Source organism: Sphaeramia orbicularis, chromosome 16 (genome assembly GCF_902148855.1).
Source record: "Sphaeramia orbicularis chromosome 16, fSphaOr1.1, whole genome shotgun sequence".
Lineage (NCBI taxonomy): Eukaryota > Metazoa > Chordata > Actinopteri > Kurtiformes > Apogonidae > Sphaeramia > Sphaeramia orbicularis.
Window position 1 is genome coordinate 58,869,991 of NC_043972.1, and position 15,831 is coordinate 58,885,821.

A 15,831-nucleotide genomic window follows, 5' to 3' on the forward strand; every position below is an offset into this window, starting at 1 on the left:
TGGCGTCTCTCTCTCTCTCTCTCTCTCTCTCTCTCTCTCTCTCTCTCTCTCTCCCCTGCCGACCAGCACATTTTGTTTGATTTACTTTTTGTTTCTTTCAGCCACACAACCTCACACCTATACTATCCAATCATCCACATGCACACCACTGATATTGCTGACTTACACACCTCATATTTATTGTAAACTTTGGTTATTTTGCGTTATGCTTTAATAAATATTTTGCATTAAGTTAGCACTGTGTACTTCTCCCATCTTTTTGTCATGGCCAAGAGCCGGGTTATGACAATATTATATAAACAAATGTTTACTGTACCCATGTTTGGTATCTTTTTTTTCAGCACAAGTTCATCTGTCTATTATTTTTTTTAACTTTAACCTACTATAAATACATAAAAGGCCAGAAAAGACAAAAAAATATAAAATCTGATTTGAAAAATGTTTAGAATTTATTGCATAAATAACACACAGATGCTTAACGAACCTTTTCAAAGACTTTAAAAGTTCCAATTCAATTGGTTCCAAATATTAGGTATATAAAATTAAAATTGCAAAAAAATTTAAACTGTCAAAACACATAGACTCAAGGATCTCAGGGAGAGACTGTTGTTCTAAAATTTTCTATGATTTGTTCCACCAGAAGTGTACCTTCGTGAAATTAGGAAACGTCTACGTGATGCAAAGGACAAAGACGGTGTCTCTTTATCTGCTCAGGAGCCCAATGGAATCTAAAGAGCCAGGGTAAAAACCACAACTGCTGGGAGATGAGGGGTTCACTACATTTTAAAAAGGACTTCCCACTTGAAGTCAGTGTCGGGGGAACACAACAGGAGAATGAAGAAAAAGTCACCAAGAGAAGGGCTGAGTTTTAAAAAAAAGTTAGTCCAGAATCTGGTTTATTAAAAACAGCAAAAGTTTACAAAAATCCAAACTTGTGAATTTTCAGAGAAGGTAGTTTACCACTAGTTTCTCTATAAAACACACACTTGTCAAAAAACAAGGAAAAAGGGGCACACACACTTAAAGAAGAGTTTCCTTTGTTACTTTTTCTAGTCTTTAGTGACTGTTGGAGACTCCCGTTATTCAATGACGTTATTGTCGTAGGCTTATTATTGGTTAATCATAGTTTCTGGGCAGAACACGTCAGTCACTCCAGAAGCTAATTCTAAGAAAAGCACATGTTTTTGCACATGCACCATTTATGCTTAGCACCTGCACTGTTAGCCTAGCATGTCTGGAGCACAAAAATCCCCCAGTTCGTATTCTGTTTTTTCTGCTCCACGCTCTCTTTACCACAACTACTTTCTAAAGCTGTAAAAACAGATCTTTTAGGTAGAATCTGACTTCTGCTCTGAGTTCATCACAGGCAGGTGTGAGTTCAATCAAAACCACACACACACACACACACACACACACACACACACGAATCAAACCTGACTGTTCAGTATCTCTTAAAATAAAAATACAAGATACAGCTGGAAAATATGACTCAGAATATAACTTAAGACTTGTCAAAATAAAAAGACTCTTCAAGCAAAACAACTTTGTAATGTAAAGATTAAGCAGAAAACTGATGATGTTACTTTTCCTCTTCTCCTCCATTTTGGTTCATGATGCATGATGTATGATGTTCACCTGACATTGTGAAATTTAAAGTCACATTCAGCTCCCATTTAATACGATATGTTTAACAAAACTATACTCAAATATTTGACGTAAAAGCAGATCCTTCCATAGGCGTTTTCCCCTAAAAGTACGGTAGCTAATCAAACACGGTTATCATGAAAATTAGAATTTAAACAGTTAAAATAACCGTCAGCAATTTTACTGCGGTTTATCATTATACTGGTAATCATTACATCCCTACACCAAAGAAAAACTCCAAGGCACTGTCTTTAAACATTTAAATGCCTTTATTATAATGGCATGGTCATATGTAGACCTAAAAAAAACACCTCTGAGCATTTCGGCTTCAGGCCTTCATCAGGAAACATCCAAACTTTGAATGTTTAAACAGAGCGCCTGGAGTTTGTCTTCCACTTTGGTGTCTTCATTATTTGACCTGTTTAAGTGTTCCTCATGAATCCAACCATTGGAATGTGTTCAATATGTATTTATAAGTTCAATAAACTCATTAGACTTGGGTGCCACATCATTTCTTCAGACTTTCTGAGTCTCCACAGTGTTCGCTGTAACTTCAGCTTTAACTTCAGTCTGGTTTCACAGTCGTTTAAATGAAATCCTGTTCAGTTTTTCATGACAGACAAGAACGCCTCTGACTTCTGTTAGTGGAGAATTTCATCACAACACTCAGAAATGATGTCATTGGACACAGTTACATGCAACGCTCCATTACCTGGGGTAACACAAAAATAAACATACCAAAAACACATCCAACATTTTAAAATCTTCCTGATGGAATCTGAAAAATATATTAAATCTTTAGAATTTCTCTTTAACAAAAAAAAAAAAAAAAAGCACAAGCACCCTGGCAATTTATAAAGAATTCTTTAAAATAGACTGAACTCTGTGATGTATTTATTTATTTTTGTTAAATATGTTGTTTTTTTCTAAATATACTATTATTTGTCTATTTTGTTTTTTGTCTTTAAATCTATGCAGTTTTTTTCTTAAATTTATTTGTTCAAATGTTGTTGTTGTTTTTTTTCTTTTTGACATCTTGATGTTTGTTTATTCAAAATTTATATGTCTTGTATACCTAAATATTTTCAATAAAGTTGAGAAAAATAAATAAATAAATAAAAATATATAAATTTTAAAAAACTATATAAAAAACTAAAAAAAATAAATTAAAAAATGGTAAAAATAAACAAAAAAAACAAAAACTAATAATAATAATAATAATAATAATAATAATAATAATAATAATAATAATAATCCATTACCTGGGGTACTTTTAATTGTTGCCACTAGATGGCAGCAAACTCAGTCTTTTCGGTCCTTGTTCAGTCACACTGGTGACTGAACCGTCCAGTTCATTCTCCACACTCATGGAGGTCATGTGACAGCTGAGAACATCCAAGCATCATCTGTGGTCAGAGGTTCATCTGTGACATAACCTGGTGTCCTAAAGGTTAGAACACAGGTGTCAAACATGAGGCCCGGGGGCCAAATGCCCCCCTAAGGAAGGGTCCAATAGGATGAATTTGTAGATGCAAAAATGACACTGAATCAGTTTTGTAAAAATCATTTTCTTTCAGGTTCCACATTCAGACCAATCTGATCTAAAGTGGGTCAGAAGCAGTCAGATAATATCATACTAACCTATAGATAATGACCACTGCAGATTTGATCTGTGTTTAAGTGTAAAAAAGTAAAAGTACATGAAAATGTTTATATTTACAAATGATCCTTTTACAAAAAATGTGAACCTGAAACGTCTTCAGAAAAGTAAATGCAGTTGTACAATATTCGACCTGTTTTAAATGCTTTGTGTATTTGTGATCATAATGTCAGTTATAACGTACATGTGTAAATAATAAACTGATAAACGGGCAGAATATTGTTAAAATAACACTTGTTTTACTTAAGAAATGTCCAGTTGTTCATGTTCTTCAGATTTTGACTCTTGAAGAGTTTTTCTTTAAAGTACTTGAAATCCAGCATGTTTACTTCTTAAATAAATTATTCAGTCTTGGCTGACAAAATGACCTCGTTAAACTGACAGACATCACATATGTGAATGATGGTCGTGTTCAAACAGGTTAAGTTTGTTTCCCTTTTTGGCTTTTGAAACCATGTGAGATGTTTGAAGGTACTGTCTTTATTCTATTGTCTGTTTTTGGTCGTGGTGTATTGTTCTTATTTGTCTATTTTATTTATTTATTTTGTTGTTTTTAATTGTATGGCTTTTTAATCTATTCTTGTATTTTATTCTTTTATTTGGGTTTTATTTATTCTTTTATTTTTTGTACAGTTTCTATATTTTTAAATCTATTTCTGTATTTTATTCTTCTGTTTTGGTTTTATTTCTTCTTCTGTACACCACTTTGGTCCACTGCAGTCGTTTTAAAGTGCTTTAAAAATAAAGTTGGATTGGAGTTTGTCTCTTCAGTGAAATCTAGAATCCAGCTGGACTCAAATGACAGGAGAGGTTAGATTAGGAAAATACAAACTAATTAGGACACGTTTGTGTCTTCACATCATATGTTTAGGTGTTGAAATTTACCCTTAAATTGTCATGATAATGTATTTGCCGTACCCTTTGTCCACCATCTGCTGTGTGTCTTAAAGATTGTTCAGTGTCTTTAAAACAGGTGAAAACACAGGGAGGATCTGTCCCAAGGTTCTAATAGTTTTGGATTTTTCATTATAGTTTAGTTTTATTTAGTTTGGACTTTTTTTCTCTAATTCAGTTTTAATTCGTTTTTAGAGCAGGTTTGCTAGTTTTTATTAGTTTTCATTTTTTTCTAAATGCTTAGTTTTAGTTTAATTTTAGTTTAGTCGTCTCTTTTCTCTTCTTCTCTGTGGTCGTATTCAAATAAATCCCAGACAGGACTCTGCTGCTTTAGTCTCCATGTTTCCAGGTAGAGTGGGGACCAGAAGACGACTGGAAACCACAAGTGAACACAAGTGACGGACCAAAAAGTGTCGTATGGTGCCGCTAGCTAAAATTGCTAGAGCGAAATAAATTGATTTAGAATCAATCCGACACTGACAAAGACGAAAATGAAGGGAATTTTATCCATAATTTTTATCTGTTTTAGTTAGTTTTGTAAACACACAATACAGTTTCAGTTATCGTTTTATTCTTGTAATTATAGTTTTTATTTATTTCAGTTAACGAAAATGTTTTTACAATTCTAGTTTTTGTCATTTCGTTAGTTTTCGTTAACGATAATAACCTTGATCCGTCCAATGGACAAAGAGGACAGTAAACATATATAACCCCCCCCAGTCCTCTGCTGTATACAGTAATAAAGTAAATAAACCACACAATGTACAGAAGGTGCCTGTTATTCAGAAAGCAGACTGTGGATAGATTTAATATGAAATGGAACATTATACAGAAATACCCAGAACTGTTCATTTCATATTTTCAAAACTTTATCAAACATCCCCCAACCATCTGGACCCCCACCCCTCACCCCCCAACCCCAGTGTCAAAATATGACTTCATATGAACTCAAGGTTTAATAAATGGTCTGCACTGTAAAAAAATCTGTAATTTAACACAATTTTTTCTGTTTATTTTACAGATTTTTTCCTATATTTTTAATATACAGGAAAATATCAATGAAATGACAAAAACAGACTGTGATTTTACACGTCAAATGTAAAATAACACAAAAAACTGTAACTGTAAATAACCCAAAAATTTAAATTTTTTTAAAAGAAATTTTTTCTTTTTTCACAGAAAGATCCAGTTAAAATACATTTACAAATGTATCGTAATTTAACAAATACGTCTTTTCTATTAACAAGATTAAACTGTTAATTTAAAGTTTAATACTGTAAAAAAAAAAAATTTAAATAAATAAAACGAGATAAAATTACTGACAGTTAACCGTAACAGAAGTATTTGTTCTGTCAATTGAACCAGACTTGTTTGTTAATTGACAAATATCTTGTTTAATTACAGGAGGTTTCACAACAAAAATGTTGAATAAATGTATTTTTGTGAATGTAGAACATGTATAAGCACTGATAAACTGTCCAAATACAGTTTTTATCAGTGGATTGGACAACTGAGTCTCACTGAAAATTATTTATATATATATATATTTATAGGGAATTTGATTGTTTTAATACGTGTAAATATTCTTTATTAAACATCAAAAAGTCAAGAAAAATATGCAACATCTCATGTAAAGTTAGGGCAAAAAAACTGTATTTTAATTATGGAAAATTACTGTATTTTTAGGAGATGGTTATTTTCCATTATTTAACAGTATTTTTTCAGCACTTCTGCTGCCGAAATAATACTGTTTTTTATCAAGTTTTTTTTTTTTTTTTTACAGTGTGTCTCAGGTTAAATGTGTTCAATGTTCCATATTTGAATCAGATTCATAGTTAAACTAATGACCTCAGTGCTGGTTTGCTGCTGTTTTCCAGGTATATGATGGTGTGTTCTAACACATATATGTTGGTTTGGGTCCATTTCTCCAACAGATGTGTAAATGTTCCACTGATAGAACCTGTCCAGTCCATGTGCTGTCATGTGCAGACAGTGTTTGAAGCAGATCTGGTCCATCTGACACTAATGTTCACCTGGACTTAAACCCATTCTATCATTAGTTCGACTGTTTCACATTTGGAGCCCAGACTGGATCTGACAAACTACAACCAACCAGCATTTAGGACTGGACTAGTCTGGACCAGAACCACCTGGAACCATGTGACCTGTAGACCAGTGGAACCATGTGACCTGTAGACCAGAACTGCAGAGCCCAGACCTGAACTGCAGACTCCAGACCTGAACCGCAGAGCCCAGACCAGAACTACAGACTCCAGACCAGAACTACAGACTCCAGACCTGATCCGCAGATTCCAGACCTGAACCGCAGACTCCAGACCAGAACCACAAAGCCATGACCAGAACAACAGAGCCCAGACCAGAATCGCAGACTCCAGACCTGAACCACAGAGTCCAGACCTGAACCGCAGACTCCAGACCTGAACCGCAGACTCCAGACCAGAACCACAAAGCCATGACCAGAACCACAGAGCCCAGACCAGAACCGCAGACTCCAGACCTGAACCGCAGAGTCCAGACCTGAACTGCAGACTCCAGACCTGAACCGCAGAGTCCAGACCTGAACTGCAGACTCCAGACCTGAACCACAGAGCCCAGACCTGAACCACAGACTCCAGACCTGAACCGCAGAGCCCAGACCCAGAGTACCCCAGTCTCTCCTCATAAATTCAGAGTCTTTGTGTAAAACTGATGGAAATCAGGATGAAAACAGAGTTTATTCTGACGCTGCACTGCATCCATAAATGATGCCAGAGCAAATCAATCCCATAATGCATCAGTCCAGTCAAACACTGAAGTGTGTACTGTTGTCTGTGGAATCAGAATCTGTTTTTATTTTCTAATGAGTCCATTCTAATTAACTGTTGGAAATATATGGAGTAAATTGTCTGAATTTATAGTGAATAAACCTAAATATTTAAACCAGGGGTCTCAAACATGCGTCCCTCTAAAGGTTCCAGTTCAGCCCCTGGGATGAATTTGTAAAGTGTAAAAATTCTACTGTTAAGGCTGTGGAACTCATTTTAGTTCCGGTTCCACATACAGACCAGTCTGATCTACAGTCAAATAAGAACAGCAGAAGAACCCACAAAAAAGAATGACTGCAGATTTTCTTGACAGTTTGATGTGAGAAAAATTATCTTACATTATACCTATAAATAATACAAACTTCAATTTTTTGTCTGTGTTTTATTGCAAAAAATAACAATAAATTATGAAAATATTTACATTTACAAACTCTCCTGTAACAATAAAATGTGAATAACCTGAACAAATATGAACAACCTGAAATGTCTAAAGAAAATTCAGCCCAGTTTGAACTCTGTTCTTCCTGTTCCTCAGTGTTTAGTGTCTTTGCAGATCTGATCCAGAATGCACATGGACTAATGAGAAGTGGAGGCAGAAGATTGTTAAAATTGCACTGATTTTTCTTAAGAAATTTCAGTTTTTTTCAGGTTATTTACTTTTTTTTTTTTGGGGGGGGGGGGGGGGGGGGGGGGGGGGGGGGGAGTAAGTATTTTGTAGTGGCCCAGAGGTGAAACAGCTCAAAAAATTATCCACTATAAGAAAAAAAAGAGAACAGCCCAAAAAATTACCCACTATAAAAAAAACAAAACAAAACAAAACAAAAAACTGAGAACAGCCCAAAAAATTATCCGCTACAAGAAAAAAAAAAAAAGAGAACAGCCCAAAAAATTATCCGCTATAAGAAAAAAAAGAGAACAGACCAAAAAATTACCCACTGTAAGAAAAAAAAGAGAGCAGACCAAAAAATTGCCCAGTATAAGAAAAAAAACAAAACAAAACAAAACAGAGAACATCCCAAAAAATTATCCGCTATAAGAAAAAAAAAGAGAACAGACCAAAAAATTACCCACTGTAAGAAAAAAAAGAGAACAGACCAAAAAATTGCCCAGTATAAGAAAAAAACCAAAAAAAAAAAACCAGAGAACAGCTCAAAAAATTATCCGCTATAAGAAAAAAAAAGAACAGACCAAAAAATTATCCACTATAAGAAAAAAAAAACATCATCCACCTTTTCAATTAGGGGGGCGCTGTTTACCTGAAAGGTCTCTTGTTTTAAAATTCAGGCCAAAAGAAAAATAACAGGCTGAAAATTTTTAAGGCCTTCAGGTTTTGTTTTTTGTTTTTTTTTGTAGTGTATAATTTTTTGGGCCGTTTTCTTTTTTTTATAGTGAATATTTTTTTGGGCTGCTCTCTTTCTTATATAGTGGATAATTTTTTGGGGGGCTGTTCTCTTATTTTCTTATCCTGGATAATTTTTTTTCTCATAGTGGAAATTTTTCTGGGCTGTCACACCTCTGGGCCACCGTAATATTTTCATAATTTAATCGAGTTTTTTTGCACTAAAACAAAGACAAAAATTTGCATTTGTCATTATTTCTAGGTTATTCTGTTATTAGTTTACTGGTCCGGCCCACTGCAGATTAAATCAGGCTGAATGTGGAACCTGACAGAACATGAGTTTGACACCGCTGGTTTATCGTGTCTGTTGTGATGAAGTGGTTGATGAGTTCATGGGTGTCAGATCTGAGGCAGAGCGGAGACGTGATCCGGCAGCTGATCCCAGGAAACCACCCTGTTTTCAGTCATGTGAGTCATGTGGAGGCGTGCCTTCCAAACACCACATTAATCTGCTCCTTTGGCGTTCTGTCCAATGGGAGCGCAGGCTTGTATTAAAATAGATAATATGAGAGTGAGCGGGGCCGGCGGAGCGTAGACAGACCTATATAACAGATTGAGACATGCAGAGGTAATCCAAAAGGGTTTAAAGCTCTGCTCATACATGTGATTATCATTTTTTTTCCTCTTTTTTCTGGGTTATTCTGGGCGACTGCATCAAACAGACAGAATGATTGGATGTCCACTGAATCCACTTTATGCACGAAAAGTCTTTGGATTGTTTACCAAAGTCAGCTGCTGCTGATCCACTGGTTACTGTCCGTCTTAGATCACACCCAAGAGCAAAATGTAGCTTTAAATGAAAAGAAGGGTGAAGAGCAGGAGGAGACGGAGATGATAAATGTCTACAGATATTCATATGGGCTTAGGTTAGACGTGTGTGTGTGTGTGTATTAGTCTGGACTTGTGTGTATTTTATCCATCAGAATAGTTAAGGTGTGATTCAGTGGCGGCTGCTGGTCTTTCAGACAGGGGAAGCCCATTGTCGGCTTACATCAAAAAAATTGTCAAGTTATTTAAACATAAATTCGTCCCTCTGTTCCTTTTTCAGAAAATGCTCAGTGACCTTCTCGTACACAGTAGGCGTCTTTTCCAGGGACTGGAGAGTTCACTCCAACCTAGCCAACAGTATGACTGATTTAACTATCTACAAAACCATATTAAACCGGAACAAGAAATGATTAAATTATGGAACCGAAACAAGAAAACGTTGAAATTATGTTAAATTAAAACAAGGAAGTACAATGAGTGTGTTTTATTTACAGTGCAAGAAATGAACGAGTCATTTGGTTTCTGTGATTTCCCAGCAGAATGTGTGACGGTATTAAACTGAACTGTGTCAGTGAAGGAGCAGATCTGAAAACAGCTGTCAATCAAACAGGATTCAGCCTTTGGACCCATCCTCCAATCAGCACGTGGAAGCTCAGCATCCGGCCCGGCCAAGCTCCACCCACAGCTCTGTTCACCTCCAGAGATGCCGAGCGTCTGGGGGCGGGACAACATTGTGTCATTTATCCAATTAGTGTCCAGTTTTGAGGCAATGAAAAACCCAGTTCCACTCAGTCCCATTGAAGTGCATGGACGCTGAGCGTCTACGGACAAATGCACTGAGCAGAGATGGAGGAGAAAACAGACACGGGAATGGAGGAGAAGTGAACAACATCCAGTCCACTGATCTGGGATCAAACTGATTCTGAACCAACTGGTCTGAGAGATGAACGTGTTCCAACACATTTGGAGTCAATGAAATGTCAACACAAACCGAACAGATTTGAGCATTTAATTGGAGTCATTTTAGGGGAAGCTGAGCTTCCACTGCAGTCTGACAGAAAACACCTCTGGTGTGGTTCATTCGGGGGGGGGGCAACCCCATCAATGATTAAAAACCAACTGAAATAACAGCAGGTTGTGTCTGAGTTTTCTTCCTCCTTTATCTTACATCACTGCACTAACTTTCACCTGAACTGAACAGTCTGGGTATGCGTGAACGTCCCCGTGCACATAAATACATCGTATACCTGATCTGTCTGTCTGCATGTCAGTACCCACTTTTACACCCAGATCCCAGAAAAAAGGTTGGATGGTGATTCCACCTTTTTTCCCCCATTGTCTGATTTCCACAGAAAAGACCAAGAAGTAACAGAGGTGAGACAGGCTGGACTTTTACACAGTGGACCTGTGTTCACCAACCAAAGGGGCGGGGCCACAGCGGATAGTGGAACGCATCATGTCCGCATCGGAAATACACCTGGGGTGTTGTCTGGTGTGGTAGACCCCAGCCTCTACTGCTCTGGTGTTCAGAGCCTGTTCTTGTGCAGCCATCAGTACCATCAGCAGTCCCTCTGTGCTGTCTTTCAGTCCAGCCTTTTCCATCCACTGGTTTGTTTTCTCCATATCAGCCACTTCGTCAGTTTGTCGGTAGTTCATGCCATGCAGGGGCGTGTCCTTCCCTGGTACCCCCTCGGGTACTGGGCTCTTGTTGCCTGAGGCATTCACTCATCAGTTGGTCATTGGGGGCCATTTTCTGGGCATATTCCTGGAGGTTTGCTGTTTGCTCCTGGACAGTAGATCTGACACTTACTAGTCCGTGACCCTCTTCCTTTCTCTTTGTGTACAGCCTCAGGACGCTGGACTTAGGGTGAAACCCTCCATGCATGGTATACATATACAGGGGTTGGACAAAACAATGGAAACACCTTAAAAAATCAACAAAATATAATTTAATATGGTGTAGGTCCGCCTTTTGCGGCAATTACAGCCTCAGTTCTCCGAGGTATTGATCCATACAACTTGTGAATTGTTTCCAAAGGAATTTTCAGCCATTCTTCAGTTAGAATACCCTCCAACTCTTTTAGAGACGATGGCGGTGGAAATTGACGCCTTACTTGAATCTCTAAAACTGACCATAAATGCTCAATAATGTTGAGGTCTGGGGACTGTGCCAGCCATACGAGATGCTCAACTTCATTAGAATGTTCCTCATGCCATTCTTTAACAATTCTAGCTGTATGGATTGGGGCATTATCATCTTGAGGTGAAGGTGTTTCCATTATTTTGTCCAACCCCTGTATATGTGTAATCCAGTCCAAATGTATTGGGGATAAACAGTTCCTCAATTCAAGATGAACATTCTTGGAAGAAGTCAAATAATATGAACAAGATTAAGACTCAATAAGTAAAAAATAATTTTTTTTAAAATCATCCTTCATGATAAATATTCCACATTCAAGTCAGTTTATCTCCATCAGTTTATTCCTTTTTTTTTTTTTTTTTTTTTTTTTTTTACAGTGAACAGTATTGTGTGTCTGAAATCATTATCCCTATGCCTTCACTTATGAAAAAAACAAAAAAAAACAAATCAACATATTTTTTGGGGGGTACCTGCCAGCTGGAGCTTCACTGTTTGGAATTTGAGTCTTGATCCAAAAGACACCACAGGCCTCAGCGTGGACTCAGATTAAGTGCTTTGGTTACGCAAGACATAATGTGCTTCTCTTGTCAGTGTCCCAACAATAGTCATTTCAAATGAAGATCCACAAGGAGATGAGGTTTTAGAATGATTGGATTTGTGTTCTCCCCCTCTGAAAAGGTTTCCAAATATTTGACATCAAATCAAGGCAATGCAGACAGACAAGGTGGATTTAAAGATAGGCATTTAATAATGTCAACTGAAAAATGAACTCATGAACAAGATCTGAAAAAACAAACAAACAAAAAGACACAGCAGTCAGTGCTGTATGTGTGAGTCATTTCCTTTGTGGTGCATTATAGTGTACACCAACAGTTCTAAACAACAGGAGCCATGTTTGATAGACATAATCCCCAGAACCAGAAAAAGAACAGAAGAAACACAATGTACAAATAAACCCTGGCTCTAATATTCCCATAGTAAGAATGATCAGGTGAGCATTCACTCTGTCAGTGGTGAAAATGGGACATTTTCACATGGCACATGTTTCATTATGTTGTGTTCTGTTTATTAGTGGGACAAATATAAAAAACAGGAATATAAAAAGGAGTTATTTTCAAATAAACAGGGAGTCAGCTACAGTAATTACATGACAGAGTACTATGTTAGTTCTGTTTGAGGGACACTGACCCAGTGTGGAGCTGATCCAATGATGAAGTAACAAAAGGGACACGATCCTATGTACATTTACTGTCTGTCCCTTTACAGCTGGATTTAAAGTAGAACCACTACGAGAAAGAATAGAACCGACCTATGCACATGTGCAGCAGGAGTGTGTGTGTGTGTGTGTGTGTGTGTGTGTTAGTGCGCAATCAGAAATATTCAACCCCAAAGATTTATCAATTAATTTTTTCTTTTAAGACAAAGAAAACAGCAGTTTATAATGGTCATTTTCTGTAATTAAAATACAGTTTTTTGCCCTAACTTTACATGAGATTTTGCATATTTTTTTGACTTTTTAATGTTTGACAAAGAATATTTACATGTATTAAAACAATCAAATTACATATATATATATATATATATATATATATATATATATATATATATATATATATATATATATATATATATATACAGGATGGGGAAGCAAAATTTACAATGAACATTTAGTTGTTTTTTCTCAGCAGACACTACGTCAGTTGTTTTGAACCCAAACATATACTGATGTCATAATCATACCTAACACTATTATCCATACCTTTTCAGAAACTTTTGCCCATATGAGTAATCAGGAAAGCAAACGTCAGAGTGTGTGATTTGCTGAATGCACTCGTCACACCAAAGGAGATTTCAAAAATAGTTGGAGTGTCCATAAAGACTGTTTATAATGGAAAGAAGAGAATGACTATGAGCAAAACTATTACCAGAAAGTCTGGAAGATACTATTAAAGAAGAATGGGAGAAGTTGTCACCCCAATATTTGAGGAACACTTGCGCAAGTTTCAGGAAGCGTGTGAAGGCAGTTATTGAGAAAGAAGGAGGACACATAGAATAAAAACATTTTCTATTATGGACATTTTCTTGTGGCAAATAAATTCTCATGACTTTAAATAAACTAATTGGTCATACACTGTCTTTCAATCCCTGCCTCAAAATATTGTACATTTTGCTTCCCCACCCTGTGTACATCTATCTATCTATCTATCTATCTATCTATCTATCTATCTATCTATATATATATATATATATATATATATATATATATAAAACTTTCAATGAGACTCAGTTGTCCAATCCACTGATAAAAACTGTATTTGGACAGTTTATCAGTGCTTATACATGTTATACATTCACAAAAATACATTTATTCAACATTTTTGTTGGGGAAACCTCCTGTAATTACACAAGATATTTGTCAATTAACAAACAAGTCTTGTTAAACTGACACAACAAATACTTCTTTAACGGTTAATTGTCAGTAATTTTATCTCATTTTATTATTTTTTTTTACTGTATTAAATTTTAAATCAACAGTTTAATCTCATGAATAGAAAATAAATATTTGTGAAATAATGATACATTTGCAAATGTATTTTAACTGTATTTTTCTGTGAAAAAAGAAAAAAATTCTTTAAGAAAATGGAAATTTTATGGTTATTCACAGTTACATTTTTTTCATGTTATTTTACATTTGACATGTAAAATCACAGTCTGTTTTAGTCATTTCATTGATTTTTTCCTGTATCTTAAAAATACAGGAAAAATCTGTAAAATAAACAGTAAAAATTCTGTTAAATTACTGATTTTTTTTAGAGTGTAGGAGGTTGGAAAAACACAAGTTACAGGTTGCCTGGAACGCAGCATTAGTCAGGAGCTGGAACCCTGTAAAGGTTCCTGTAATTTTTGACCTGTGAGGGCGGTTCACCAAGCCTGGCCCCGAAAATGACCCCCAAGTTTCTGCAGTAGAAAAGTGACCTCAGAGAAGCCCCTGTGTGACTACAGGTCACCTACAGGATGACCTGATGAAGGCTGGTCCAAGTGCTTCAGTGGAAACTCAAAGATGAACTTTACAACCAGACTCCAGGATGTACTCCAGTCTGGACCCAAAGGAACCTCAACAGTCATTGATTACGACTACAGAGTTTTAGGAGACGGTTCTATGCACTGATGAAACCAAACTAGAACTGTCTAAACACGTGGGTTTAAGGCTGTTTTTTGTCCTATTTTGTCATTTTCGTCTAGATCACAGGTGTCAAACATGTGGCCCGGGGGCCAAATCTGGCCCGCCAAAGGCTCCAGTTCAGCCTTTGGGATGAAGATGTGAAATGCAAAAATTACACTAAGATATTAACAATCCTTTTAGTTCAGGTTCCACATTCAGACCAATTCAATCTCAAGTGGGTCAGAGCAGTAAAATACTATCATAATAATCTATAAATACTCACAACTCCAAATTTCTCTCTTAGTAAATGTAAATCTTTTCATGTATTTACACTAAAACAAAGTATAATTTCACAAAAAATGTGAATAACCTGAACAAATATCAAAAACCTGAAATATTTTAAGAGAAGTAAGTACAATTTTAATAATATTCTGCCTGATACTAAATGTTTTGTGTATTTGTAGATCCACTGTTGATCTGTAAGTTATAATGCACATGTGTAAATGATAAACTGAGGCAGAATATTGTTAAAATTACACTTCTTTTTTCACTTTGTTCATGTTGTTCACATTGTTGGAAAGGATAGTTTGTAGATTTTCATTGTTTAATTTTACCTTTTTCGCTCTAAAACATAGAGAAAATTTTGGAGTTGGTATCATTTACATATTATTATCTTATTATTTTACTGGTTCGGCCCACTTCAGATCAAATTTAGCTGAATGTGGAACTGGATTAAAATGACTTTGACAGCCCTGGTCTACATCACTTGAATGTTTTGTAGATGATGGGGTTGAATATTTATAATTGCAACAAGCTGAGTCAGCGTCAAAGAAGTATCCTAAACTATCTGACAATCGTTATTTATTGCAAGTATCAAAGCTTTCTAGTGGCGTATGTTGAAGCGACAGTGTCTGAGGTGATCCTAGGTGAGCAGGCAGAAAGAACAACCCGAGGGTCAAAAGGACAAATATAGACTCGGCTTGTCTTGGCAAGTGAAGATAAAAAAGCTCGAGCACACTTGTACAAAGTGAATGATTTAAACAAGCACCTGATAAAAATACAGAAGCTTCCAATAAACGTACCAAACTTCAACTGCCTCCATGTGTTCATCCTTACATATGTGATCATTAAAACTGGTGCATAATTACATGCTACGCTACATTAAAAAGTTACACTTGTTCTAAGCAAGTGGTCAAATGCTTATTTAAAGTCAAAGTCAGTGATGATAAATGCTTTAGTGACTTCACCTACAGTCTGCTAACATATGTTTACAGACCACCAACACATTTTCTTCTGACGTGATGCTAAAGGTGTGAAGCTCAGATGTTCTTATTAACA